This window comes from Ochotona curzoniae, unplaced genomic scaffold, assembly GCF_017591425.1.
Source record: "Ochotona curzoniae isolate NIBS_2020 unplaced genomic scaffold, NIBS_Ocur_1.0 contig_908, whole genome shotgun sequence".
NCBI lineage: Eukaryota > Metazoa > Chordata > Mammalia > Lagomorpha > Ochotonidae > Ochotona > Ochotona curzoniae.
The window spans coordinates 4,211,351-4,224,192 of NW_024466607.1; the positions used below are offsets into that span (position 1 = coordinate 4,211,351).

General features: G+C 50.2%; 1 long non-coding RNA gene across 2 annotated transcripts; it reads right to left on the reverse strand.

The window, feature by feature from the left end:
* Nucleotides 1-2,604: 2,604 nt before the first annotated feature.
* On the reverse strand, nucleotides 2,605-8,591 carry LOC121166074. Of its 2 annotated transcripts, none has more exons than XR_005885340.1 (2): nucleotides 8,518-8,591; nucleotides 2,605-2,970 (listed from the first exon to the last, which is right to left on the reverse strand). It is a non-coding gene; the product is annotated as an uncharacterized LOC121166074 (long non-coding RNA). The 2 variants fall into 2 exon arrangements; XR_005885339.1 differs by lacking the exon at nucleotides 8,518-8,591 and adding an exon at nucleotides 6,258-7,256.
* Between the last annotated feature and the right edge of the window lie 4,251 nt (nucleotides 8,592-12,842).

Below are 12,842 nucleotides of genomic sequence, written 5' to 3' on the forward strand. Positions count from 1 at the left end.
GCCTGGGAAAGCAGTGGAGGACGGGCCAAAGCCTTGGGACCTTGCACCTGTATGGGAGACCTGGAGGGCTCCAGATATGATCGTCTCAGCCCCAGTCGTTGTGGCCACTTGGGGCGGCGGGGTGAACCATCTCTGTCTTTCCTCCTCTCTGTATATCTGCCTTTCTAATAAAGTTAAACCTTTTTTAAAAAAAAACATAACCGTTGTTTTATATTGGTTTCTTAAAAGAATGAGAGAAACAAGGGAAGGTATCAGAATAGAATGAAAGCATTCCAGATGGCATTCATGAAATTGGACATTTTCCCCTATTTTCTCCCAGATCAGTAGTCTAGTTGCTTTTCTGGCTGCATCAAGTCCTTCCTAAGATAGTTTTGTGGAAAAGCAAATCCTGTTGAGTCCAGGTAAAGTGGCACTTCCAGGCCAGAGTGTCTGGTTTGTTACTTGGCTGCCTTTAGCTTAGATCTTTGGTCTTGTAATTAATTCATACTACCTGCTGATGTCTCCATCTGGAATAAAAGGGTCTAGCACTTCCTCTCCAACATGTGTACATGAGCTGCAGAATCTGTGTTCCCTGATCTAAATCCCACACTTCAGAATGGATTGGAAGACATTTAGAAAGGTTTTGTATTCTGCTGTGGTGTTTGTGAGCTGAACATGAAAGTTTTCACTTGAAAATGACCATTTCAACCTCAAATGCTGGTTGGTCGGCAAGGAGTATGTATGTGTAAGTGCCTGGTACAGTGCCTGCCTCAGAATGGGCCGTCAATACACAACAGTTCAAATACTTGTTGGATGTTAGCTTAGTGTTTCTGACATCTTCACCCCTAGTACCATAGTATGTTTTAAGAGTCAACAACAGGCTTTCAGTGGGTTTTCGAAGTCCTGAATGTCAACAGTGACATTTATGTCCACCTACCAGCTACGTGGCCTTGGTTTTTACCTTCTGAGGGGCTCTCCTAGACCATGAGAATGGGGAATAAAATGGAATACACATGAAACAGCAGAGTAACCTCCCCAGCATTGGTACTGGTCATTAGTCCATATGCCTCAAATGGGGAAATATAGTTAGTTCTCTCCCAAAGACTGCAGTGATGTTGTTGTACTGCAGTGATCTGTGAGAGCGTTATCACACTGCTTCTGACATGGCAACAAGGCTTTCAGGAAATTCCCCAAACCTCAGCCTCCTGTGGACTAAGGCAGCTAAAGAATGATTTTGCAGAAGCACTTTTCTTGTCACTTCATTTGCCCTGGGGCTATTTCCTAATCAGTTAGTCAGATATTTATGGTAATGAAATTTTCACTAGAAAGAGCAGTCAGGCTTCTCTGAAGGCTAACTCCTGAATTCCTGCCTGCCTAGTACACTGTTAGGTCCCACCTAAAACACCAAAGGCTGGCTGGAGCATGCCCAGGATTCCAGCCAGGATGGCTTACCTTAGATAGTCATTTTAATTCCCTGCTGCAGTCACCTCAGCAGGCATTTGGCAGTTTGTGTATCACAGCTGGAACAGCCACTTCCTGCACCCTCAGGATGCTCTTGCAGTGTAGCCAGATTCCTCATCCTGTCACATGAGCAATCTAAATTGAGCAATATAGTGTTAGGGCTCTTACCTAGCAGAAAGTGGCTGGATGATTCCTCCTTGCACTCAGTGGGCTTGTATGTTGTTTACTTGTAATTGGTTTTTAATTTTCATATATTGATCATTTGGAGTATTTGCTCATGAAGTTAAATGAGTACTACAAAAATATGGGTTATTTAATTATGTAATATGTAAGATAGTCATTAATATCTGGACCTATCTTGTAATTATCGGGAAAGTTCTAGAACTGATAGTGGAGACAAGGTTTCCCCTCAGTTCTGATTCTAACTTTAGAGTGTAGATTTCATCACTGATCAGACTATCAGCTGTCTTGTCTACCAGGTTCTTTTCTTTTACATCAAAGATGCCCAGGAACCAACTCTGACTGCCAAAACTGTGGTCACTGCTTCAGGTACAATTGTTTCTCCAACTGAAGCTTGTTCAGCTTGCTTCTCCAAAGGCTCGAGGCGTTATCCTTTCATGATCAGCGCACACCTCCAGCTACTGAGGATAACCCTACGCAGTTAGTCACCCCACACTATTTTAGGGCTTGTGTTTACTGCCAACCTTTCACACACCACAGCTATCCTTATTGTCCAGCCCCACTTACAGACCCATCAGTTTGTGCACACCCACCTCTGCTGTTAACCACCACACCCGCTTCCCATCCTGGCACACTGTGCTTTAATTGCAGCCCAGTGTGGCACTGCTGGCATTTCTGATTTCCCTTTCACCCAGCAGACAATAATGGGAGTTGTGTGGCTTTTAAACATTTCCTAGTTGTTGTGTTTCTCCAGCTGATTTAATGCAGTTGCTTTTCTAGCTTGAAAAAATTCATGTCTTGTGTACATACCTTCCCAAAAAAGGACTTGCAAATGAATGGTTCCTAACAATTCCTCAACAGCACCACACTGTTGCTCTCTTCGTAGGACATAATGAAGCTTTACCTAAGTCATCTTTTTCCACTTTTTATAGATTTCTTCCCCTCCACAAGTAATCTTTTCAGCATTTAAAAAAACAGATGTGATTATTGGTTAACAAGTTTATTAAAGTCAACAGTCCATTCTTAAACTAGAAAAATATAAAGACTAATATTTTGGTATTTGAAATTGGGGAAAAGACATTGCACAAGACAAAATGAAAAAATAGTTAGGTTTGTGCTTAAGTACAGGAAAACTACAGGATTTAAAAATAGCAGAATGATACTGGAGTCACACAGATCATGGCACCACTGATTAACTTCATTAGTTTATAGCCTCTGCACACTTTTTGACATCAATGGCAAATAAAGATATTCTGATATTGTGAAAACAGTTTTGACCTCGCAGACTCCTGCCTGTGCCTGGGCAACAGGGATGTGGCCAGTCAGGCACCATCTTGCTCAAGGAACAACCTAGAGTGGGGAACAAAAAGAACTGCATGATTACTACTTACAGAGCGTCAGTCTGGCTCTCCTCCCACCTGTCCGTGTGTTGATGACTGTTCTTGTGGCCTCTCCACTCCCCAAACCACCCTGTACCTCGCAGCTGTGCACATCTCCCACCTGTCAGAGCAGGGCTCCAGTGCCTGGCCTTCAGCTTGCTGACACACCCATGGGAAAAGTGGCTCAACTGTTTCAGTGGGGACAGTTAGGCAATCACCCTGTACCAGAGTGCTAGGTCCAGTCTGGGCTGTTCCCTAATGCACCAGGAATGCAGCCTGGACGATGGCCCAACTACACGGGCCCTGCCACCCACATGGAGACTAGGAGATGAAAGACATGCTTATCTGCTTTTGAATCTTAAAAAAAAAAAAAGCACTGAGTATTAATTCTAACCAGTCATGTTTGCAAATTAACTTCTGCACATCATCAAGTACTAGAATGTTCCTCCTGTTTGTCAGAGTAAGCAGAATTTTTGTCTAAGGCCAGCAAAGAGGCTGTGAAGACTGGGTTGACTAGGATCCATAGACAAGAGGCGGGTTTTACAAACACATATGAATGCATGATTTGAAGATGTTCCTGCTGTTAGGACAAGCCAATCTTAAACACACATTTTTAAAAAACAAACCAAAACTGAGAAAACAAAAAGTGTCAAGAAAAACCAAAGATCAGTAAGACCAAATTAACAAATGCATGACACCGAGGAATAATCGGAGACCACCATGAAAGTATTAGCCACAAAAGCCAGAAACATTCCTGAGCTTAGTCCTGGCATCAAGAAAATGAACTAAACAATCCTTCATGCCCACTCAGTTAGCTACTGATGGTGTCTTGCATTCCAGCCAAAAAAGGGAGGTCATAAGAGCCAGCTCTTCAATTTGTCCCTTGAACTAGCATGCCCCTGGGTAACCCAACAAAATGAAGAAACATCCTGCCAAGTGCCAATATTCCTTGACTGGTGACTTAACATCACAACAATAAAGACTGGTCCACAAAAGTACCAACTAGACTCCATCTTATAGTGCTTACTGCTACCACCTTCTAATTAACTAGAACCAAAATTCCCTCAATACATGGCAGACTACTTTCGGCCTGGGAAAGCCGAGGAAGATGGCCCCGGCACCCAGGTGGAGACCCAGAAGCAGTTCCTGGCTCCCTACTGGCCCAATATTGCCATCTTGGCTATTTAGGGGCGTGAACCAGCAGATAGATGATGTTTCGGTCTCTCTTCTCTATAAATCTGCCTTTCAAAGAAAAATAAATAAAAAATAAAATTACAGTAATAAAAGTTAAAACATTAGTTACAATTTTGCAAATTAAAAATCACAAGCTTTAGGCCTGGCACAATGGTTCAACTAATTCTCTTACAAGCACTGGGATCCCATATGGGCACTGGTTCATGTTCCAGCTTCTCCACTGCCCATCCAGCGCTCTGCTTGTGGCCTGGGAAAGCAGCAGAGACTCGCCAAAAGCCTTGGGAGCCTGCACCCATGTAGGAGACCCAGAGGCAGCTCTTGGCTTTGGATTTGCTGAGCTCCGGCCATTGTAGCCAGTTGGGGAACGAATCAGTGGACAGAAGATTCTTCTCTCAGTATGTCTGACTTTGCAATAAATAAATCTTTAAAAAAACAAAACAGACTTTTTTAACTCATGCATCTAATTACAAATGCTTAATATATATAATGAATGCTTGCCCCACAAGCATAGAACAATAGGATGGGCTGGTTCATTTAAACAAAAAGGTCCAAGGAAGTGCAGCACAGGAAGATCCAGTGATGGGTCAAACAGGAAACCAAGAAAAGGCTGCATGGTCTTTAAAGCCACAAGGCATAGGTTATCTATGAATATGAGGTGATGTGACATAAATATGACCCCAAGGTTTTCCCAAAGAGGAATCTTCCATATTTTGTGAACTTAAACAAATATTTGAAGAGCAACATTACATTCAAGTTACTAAAGCCAGTGGCTCTGGAATTCCTAGTTCTGTGCCTAGGCACTGAAGAAATCAACCAAAGCTAAATCCTGTGTCCCTGAGGAACACACCAGACACACACACACAGGAACAATGTCTTGTTGTTCAAGATAGGCATACGTAAGCAGACACATCCCTTGGAAAGAGAAGTGGGATGCTTCTCATCCACATTAGGATCCCCAGCTATGGATCATAATCTCCACTAAACTATAGGCCTTACAAACCCTGCTGTAGGGTCCCATTCCAATTTTTAAAAATATAGGCTCATTTTCAAAGCCATTCAGTTGTAGTACTAGAGGGCAGGCTCAAGCTGCAGGCATTGAGCCTTGAATCCAGCCTCCGACTGAAGTGGCTAGATGCTGCAGCTCCAGCTGCAAGGGAGCCAGGTTGGCGGGCAGGGGGTCCTGGCTGCAGTCTATCCTGTTTTGGCGGTTGCAGACATTTAGGGAGTGGATTAAAGGTTTCTTTCTTTTCCTGCCATCCAAATGAATCAGTAGTTGAGGGGCAGGTGCTTAATTAGCCTTAGTGACAAAGCCCTCCATATACCACATCCTGAGAGAGCAGCCCGCAGCAGTGATGGCCAGGGTAACTGGGCTCCCGGCTCTGCAGACATCTGGGCACTAAAGCACACTGACACTTCTCTCCATGTGCCCCTCTCTGCCTCTCCAAGAAAACAAGTTTATAGAATGCTACAAAACATGTAAGTGAACAAGCACTTGAAATTAAAATATATCAATACATGTATTTCTTCAGAATTCAAATTAGTTTGCCACTCAAAATGTTTTGGGGCACCCCTAATGAAGCAGGGTCGAAATCTAGGACCAAATCAACACCAGATATTCTGATGTTATCCCAAGTAACTACTGTTAACTATGCTTCCATGACTTTTGATTGTGTATCCCTTGTCACCACGTAATGAAATCTCATTGACCTGAAATTGAAATCCAAACCAATCAGCATTCACTCTCAAGACACTGGTTGTTGTCCAAAGGAAGTTTCATTGTTAGGGAATGGCCTGTTGGGTCCAGAATGCAACTAAGTAGAGCTTAATTATACAAACAGCCTCCCCCCCCCCCAAAGATAGGGGGAAATGCCTGAGATTTAACTTTATTACTTTACTGTTTGCATCAGCCACATTCCTCATGCTTAGGAATAACAGGATTAGTGGCAAGCACAGTGAAAAGAGCAAAGATAAGTATGACTTCCATCAGTGCAGAACACTGTACCGGATGGAGCTGAACCAGAGCATCAGCAAGCATACAGGGAACCGTTTCAGACCAACCCTCACCCCGTCTCACTTAAAACTGGCCAGCCATCAAGCCTTGCAGCAGGAGATCAGGAGCACCTGAGCTGGTCCAGCAACAGGCAGGCAAGGCGGAGATTCATTCCTGCGGCAGGTGGAGGCGCCCCGCCAAAAGGCCCACAGTCATGTGCCTCAGCCTTCGCAAAGCAACTGTATACAACAGGTTCGTTTTTAAGTTGGTAATTCCATACGGCCCACAAAAGGTGCTCCAGCCCTGATCATCAGCAAGCTGCTGAGGGTCAGGACAAGGGTCACTTTCTGAAGGGGCAACCCGAGTTACAGAGCAGACTAGGAAAGACAAAGGGAAAGGCCAGGAAAAGGATCTCGGCGTTCCTGAAGGCAACACTCCCAAGATGTACTGCCTTCTCCTCTGGGCAAACACCCCCGCTGTGCCACCCAGGAGGCAGAAAGCAGCAAGAAAGCCAAGTGCTGTTCACCAACAGTGCACACTGCCCACCGAGAGGAGGCCTCTTGCTCCCCAATCACCAGGCTGGAATTCACCCTGGGAACAGTAAGCGGTTGTCATCTTCATCCTACTTCCTTACTATTTCCTAAGAAGAAAGATCGTCCTGTCCACACAGAGCATTTGTACTGCACAGTGCAAGTGCCAGGCAGTTACACCGTCCAGTACTGTCCCTCTTGCAAGTTGCCTTGGCAGCGTAAAAAACAACGGGGAGCTAACAGTTCAGCTACCAGCAACAGTATGAAAAGGACAGATGGACAGGGCATTCAAACAAGGAAGAGGTAGTTCGTCTTCACCTCCAATTCCCAATAAAGCAACCAAGGTCACCCGGTCGAGGAAGGCAAAGGTGACTTGAGACTCCAAGTAAACATTTAACAAAGTGCATGGGGAGGAACAAATCCCAGCTGGGTGAGGAGCGAGGTTCCAGCTCAAGCCTCCATCAACGGGAGGCACCAACCGGGCTGGTTCATGACTCACCAGGCTACCCAAGATCAGGGAGAAGCCAGCCGGGGACGGCATGAGCAAGCACAGCAAACGCAAGATGGGAGAGAAGCTTGCGTGAGAGTTGCTACACGCCCGGGTAAGACGCAGGGAGCGGGCACGAGTGGGACGAGAAGCACTGGGCTCCCAAGCAAAGGGCCCCAGGGATCCGTTATGGTTTCATCGGAAAACAGTCTTGTGGGTGGTGTAGCAAAGCTCTCCAATGAGGTCGGCATCAAACTCCTCCAAGCTACCTTCCTCCATTTCCAGGAAAAGCCACCTCAAGATCATCTGGAGCAATGGCTTGCAGTCCCGCTGCACAAAATTAACCGCACCCCTATCGGTTATCACAGATTCAAGTCCCGTGGGAAAAAACACATCGCTCGGGCTCGCCCGTCAAGCCCTACACCTGTCCAGTTCCTTCACGGAACAACGCCCATGCACCAGAAGCGACCAGACATGGAGGCGATGACATGGAGGCCCACGTCGGGAGGGGGAGGGCGGGATCCTCGCAGGCCCTGGAGAACTCCCAGGAAGAGACTGCGGCACTGCCCTCCCCCAGCGCGCAGGGCGCGGCCCTCTCCCCGCCTCCTCCACTGCGGCTCGGACGGAACCCCCCTGCCCAGCCCACCCGCGCCGCGGCCCCGGAGCAGGTCGGGCCTGGGCGGAGCCGCGGCCGCACTCCCGTCCCCGCCTCCAGCGCGCGCTTCCTGCCACGTCGCGCAGAGCCGAGGGCCCAGACACTGCGGCGCGGGGCCCCGGGCAGGGCCAATGGCAGGCGCTCGGTCCCCGGGCGGCGGCAGCCAATCAGACGGGGCGGCCGACTCCCCCGGCGGCCGGCGGCGCGGGAGCCGCTCCCGCTGACCCTGCCCCCGCGAGTCCCGCGCTCTCCCCCGCCCCGGGGGCCGCGCCAGACCCGCCCGGCGGCTGCGCACGCCCGACGCCCTAACTGACAGGCGCCCCGCTCCAACCGAAAGCCGCCATTTGTGTTTTCACACACACGGCGGGAGGAGCGGCGGCCAATCAGCACGCAGAGGCGAGCCGGAAGCGCATCCTCTGCAGGAAGTAATGGCTGCGTCCGGGGCCGGACCTTTTCCGCTCCCTTCGCCCTCCCCCTCCGGCTGCGGCAGGGCGGGCCTCCCCTCTCGCCGGCAGCCGGCCGTCCCGTGCCCCTTCCAGCCAGCCCTCTCCCCGGCGCTGCCCACCCCTGGCACTCCCGGCGGCGCCAGGCCGGGCCGCCTCAGCGCCCCCGCGGCCCCCGCCGCCGCGAGCCTCCCTCCCGCCAGAGTCCCGCTCCCCTACCTAGCCGAGGCTCTCTGAGGAGCCGGAGCCCCAGAGCACAGCCTCTTCTCGAGGGCGGCCCCGGCAGCTCCCGCGGATTGGCGGCGAGCTGGCCAATGAGCGCCGAGCGCCGGGCCGCGCGGCCAATGGCGCGGCGGCGGGGGGCGTGTCCCGGGCGCCCCTGGCGCCGGCGCCGGGGATCCCCGTGCGGTCAGTGGCGTTTCCGCTCGGGCAGCGGGCTGAGGGAGCCGCCGCAGCCGCCGCCAGCGCCGCCGCCAGCACCGCCGCCGGGGGAGGGGCGGCCGCCGCCCGCCTGCGCCGCGACTCACGCAGCCCCGGGCCGCCAGTCGGGCCGCCACAGTCGCGCCGGCCCCCTCCCTCCGCGGCCCTTCCCCCTCCCCGCCTGGGGCTCGCTCCGCCTTTTTGCCGCCCCCCCCACCCCCCACCTCCCGGGGACCGGCCCTTCCCGGCCAGGAAACGCCGTGGCGCCGCGTCGGGCCTAGCTCGAGCCTGCTGCCTCCCGGGAGTTGCCGTGCGCCGCAGGCCGGGCCCAGGCCTCCCGGCGGCGCCTGGGACAAGGTAAGGGTCCGAGCGGAAAGAGAGCGAGCCTCCCGGCCGGGCCCCCGGGAAAAGGGAAGGGAAGGGTCACCTCCTCCGGCCGGTCGGGACGCGCGCGCGGGCCTGGGCCCTGCCCGGGCCCCCCGCAGGGAGGAGGTGGCCCCTGATCGCTCCCGGCCGCCCCCGCACGCGCTGCACCCCTCGGTACCGGCGGGAGAGAGGACCCCCTCCTCCCGCCTGCACGCCCCTGGACCCCAGCCCGCTGCCCTCGGCCGGGGCCAGGACGCTCCCCTCCCCCACGCCGCTGCACCCCGTTTGCTGGGCGCTCCCGGGTCCACGTTGACCCCGGCGGGCGCGAGGCCTCAGGCAGCCCCCCACCCCGACCGACCCCCGCCCCGCTCCCGCGGCCTGGGCGGGGATGGGGGCCCCCTGCGCGTCTCCCTTTGGGCGCCTTCCCTCTCGTGCCTGGGCACCCCCCCATCCACCAGCCCCCCTCAGATGGCCGCCCTGTTTCCCACAACCCCGTCCTCACAGCCTTGGGCTCCCCGGGGCGTCTGGCCGGGATCCGTGAGATCGCCCCCGTGGAATGTGTAGGAGTGGAGCCAGATCGGGTCGTCGGTGCATGCCTTGGGCGTGGAGAGCGATCTTTGGGGGGGCCCAGATGGGGGAGGCGGCGGGTTCCGGGCCGCCTCGTGCACGCGGGGTCGGGGTGCGAGGCAAAGTTTCCCGGGTGGGGACGCCCCTCCCGCTGCGCGCGGCGGACCCGCATTTTCTGCTTTCTCATGTTACTTGTGCAATGTGTGCGTGTCCAGAGCCCTGGCTTCCCGTCGGCTTTGTCTCTCTCCGCACCCTGGGGTTCGTCTCCCCGGGGATCCCCGTGCCCCCGAGGGCCCTGCTGGCTTCCTCCTCCCCTGGCTTAGCCCTGTGGGGTCGAGGTGGCCAGTCGGTGACCAAGGTCATCTTTACGTGTCTTTGTTGGCCGGATGTGTTAGTAGAGCTCCACTTGGGGTGGAGGAGGACCAGGCGGCCAGAGTGTGCTGGGCTTCTCGGGAGACTGTGTGGGAAAGAGAAGTATTTCGGGTGGTTAATTTCATGATTAACGTTTTTAGGTCACTGAGAGAGAAGTTAGGAGTGGTAATTTTAGATGTGTGGAATCTGAGCGAGGACTGGAACGGAGGTTACTCGCGGAATCCGAGGTTTCTGGGCCTCTTGGAGGACACGGGGAGAAAAATTTGCTTTTTGGTTTTTCCAGTTTTCTCAGGAGGATCATTAGTTCTTGTCTGTAGCCAAAAATTCTGGCCCCTAATGGGATTAGCGTCTATGGGGTTTACTCGGACTGTCATTGTGTGTGTCCTCTGGTGGGACAAGCAGCACGTTTAAGTCTGCAGAATGCTTGGAACGTTGGCCTTCTGAACGCTGAAGCCTGAATTGCTGTGTTACTTACATGAGTATTGGTAATTTGAGGAATGCTGGTGTTTCTTTATAAAAAGGCTTTGGTTTGGGATGAGCGCTGTGGGGGTGGGGTGGCGAGAAGGTGCGCGCCAGGCGGCTGCAGCTGGAGCTCGATGGACGGGGGTTGGGGGGATGGACGGGGCGGCCGCCGTCCCCCGGGAAGGCCGGCACGGCGGCGTCCATTAGCGCCCAGGGCTGCTTCCGGGGGATTTTCCCTGCTGAACTGGTTTGCCTTTTACTGCTGTGAAGAGAATTAGCAGTTGCTAACCTTCTACCCAATTATGGATAGCAACGTCTGGAAACTGGATCATAGTTTAAAACTTGTTTGATTTGGGTCATGTTCCCGGAGAATTCTCCTTTTTAATCTGAGATTGTGCTTGATAGGTGCTCCACTAGCGTTTGGATTTTAAAATCGTTAAAATTGAAATAGTGAGACTTTAAGGGCCTTCCTGAGAAGCAGAGTTGGGAATAAATGATGGTCGGGATTTTTTGTTTTTTAGTTTTTATTTTTCCTGCAGCTGACATGTTTTCCTTCATCTCTTTAATCATTGGATCAGAGTTGATATTTTTGCTTCCCATTGATTAGGGCATGTGTATTGCATAGATGTTTTGCTAGAGACATTCTCCTAACTTGGAATCCAAAGCTCTACAAAGATCTGCCATTTTTTAAGTGACTTCTAAGTATAAATAGTTGCCTCTTAATTTCGGTGTTGCGAAACAAACTTCTCCATGTTATTTTCTGGAGTTTGACCTACAAAATTGGGATAATTATATGCATATTGGATATGTTTTTCTGACATCACAGGGATGTATCTTTGGCTGTGGGCCAAGGGAAATACAGGACAGACCAGAAAAAAATATACAGAAATAACCTGAGTTTACCTTCCTGCATTGAGGCAGTGTGAGCCCCTCCAGGATGGAGAACTGAAGCAGAAGTCTGTGAGTGTGCGACGCTAGGAGGGAGCCCAGCCCCAGGTACACCTCCCCATGGACAGCACTGACCATCAGGCATCCTGTGTTTATTTCACTCAGAATTTTGATTTGTCCAGTTTTGCATAAGCTTACCTAAAGTCCACATACATCCGTAATTTTATCAGAACTGGCATTTGTAGCAACGAACCAGAGTTCACAGATGTTATCCACATTGGTTTCTTGTGAATAAAATAGATCTGTGGAACGGAACCTTTAGTGAGTATTTAGTAGAACCTCCAGTCTAGGTGGTTCTAATCCTTACTGCAGTCACAGTTAAAGTACCATAGCAAGTGAAGATTTCACTTTTGGCTGTTTCAGGAAATTTAAAACTAAGTTTTACACTAGGTTCTAGTATAAATTATTAATATTAAACATAACCATATAATTGCTATTTCACTTTTATTTCCTGTGCTTTTGAAACCTGTTATGGTTTTGATAAAATTGTTTAGTGAAGGATCAAAGAGGCCCTTTTTGTGGATTTAGCCAGTATACTTGAAAATCTGTTACATCTTGTTGTATTTTGTGTCTAGGGACTTTGCATTTTTTTTTTCTGAAATTATTTTGATCTTTCTGGGGAGAGTGACTATTTCATTTTTACTTTTGAGTTGAAAAATAACAAGGTGGAATGTGGTAGCCATGAGGCAGGCCATGGGTTACGACAGTCAGTGGGTCCTGGATGGTGTTTTTTGTTTGCTTCTTTGTTTAATGACTTTTTGTTAAGTTTAAAGAGTGGATATGATTTATAAAAATTGTTTCAAGTATTGAAAACTGAAAATTTTTGTGAAGCATGCTTTTCAGATTTGCAGCTTTGATTCTGCAGAAAGTGAGATAATGCAGGGCTGGGAAGCCAGGGGTGCACTTTAGAGAACAATTGGGCTGCGCTTGGGATGGATGAGGTTTGGTTTCATTCCTTACAGAGTGGCACTGCAACTGTTCAATTGGTAATAGTTTATTTCTTTTGCACTTAGATTTAAGGAAGTTCATGAAAGACAAAATGTGATTTCTTTCACTTATCTATACATACTTTGTTAAAATGTTTTGTTGCATGGTCACTTAGAAATGAGGTAAGAGACCCAGTGACTTGGGGCGGCATTAGAAAGCCCCTCCTCAGGCAGGTCTGTTCTGACAAAGCATGCCCCAACAGTTAGGCTTATGGAAGGAAACTGAGAAAAAGAACAATGAAGCTGTGTCTGTCTACTTTGTATGAGCAAGGACTTTGTCATCCCATCCTGCCTCACTGTTTTTCCATCTTATTGATTTTGTTTGCAGTGTACCTGAGGGAACAGCTTACTTAATGTTAGGTCACTTTCAGTAGTCTTGGTAAGAAGATGAGAATAATGAATGTTCTGCTTGTTGGGATATTG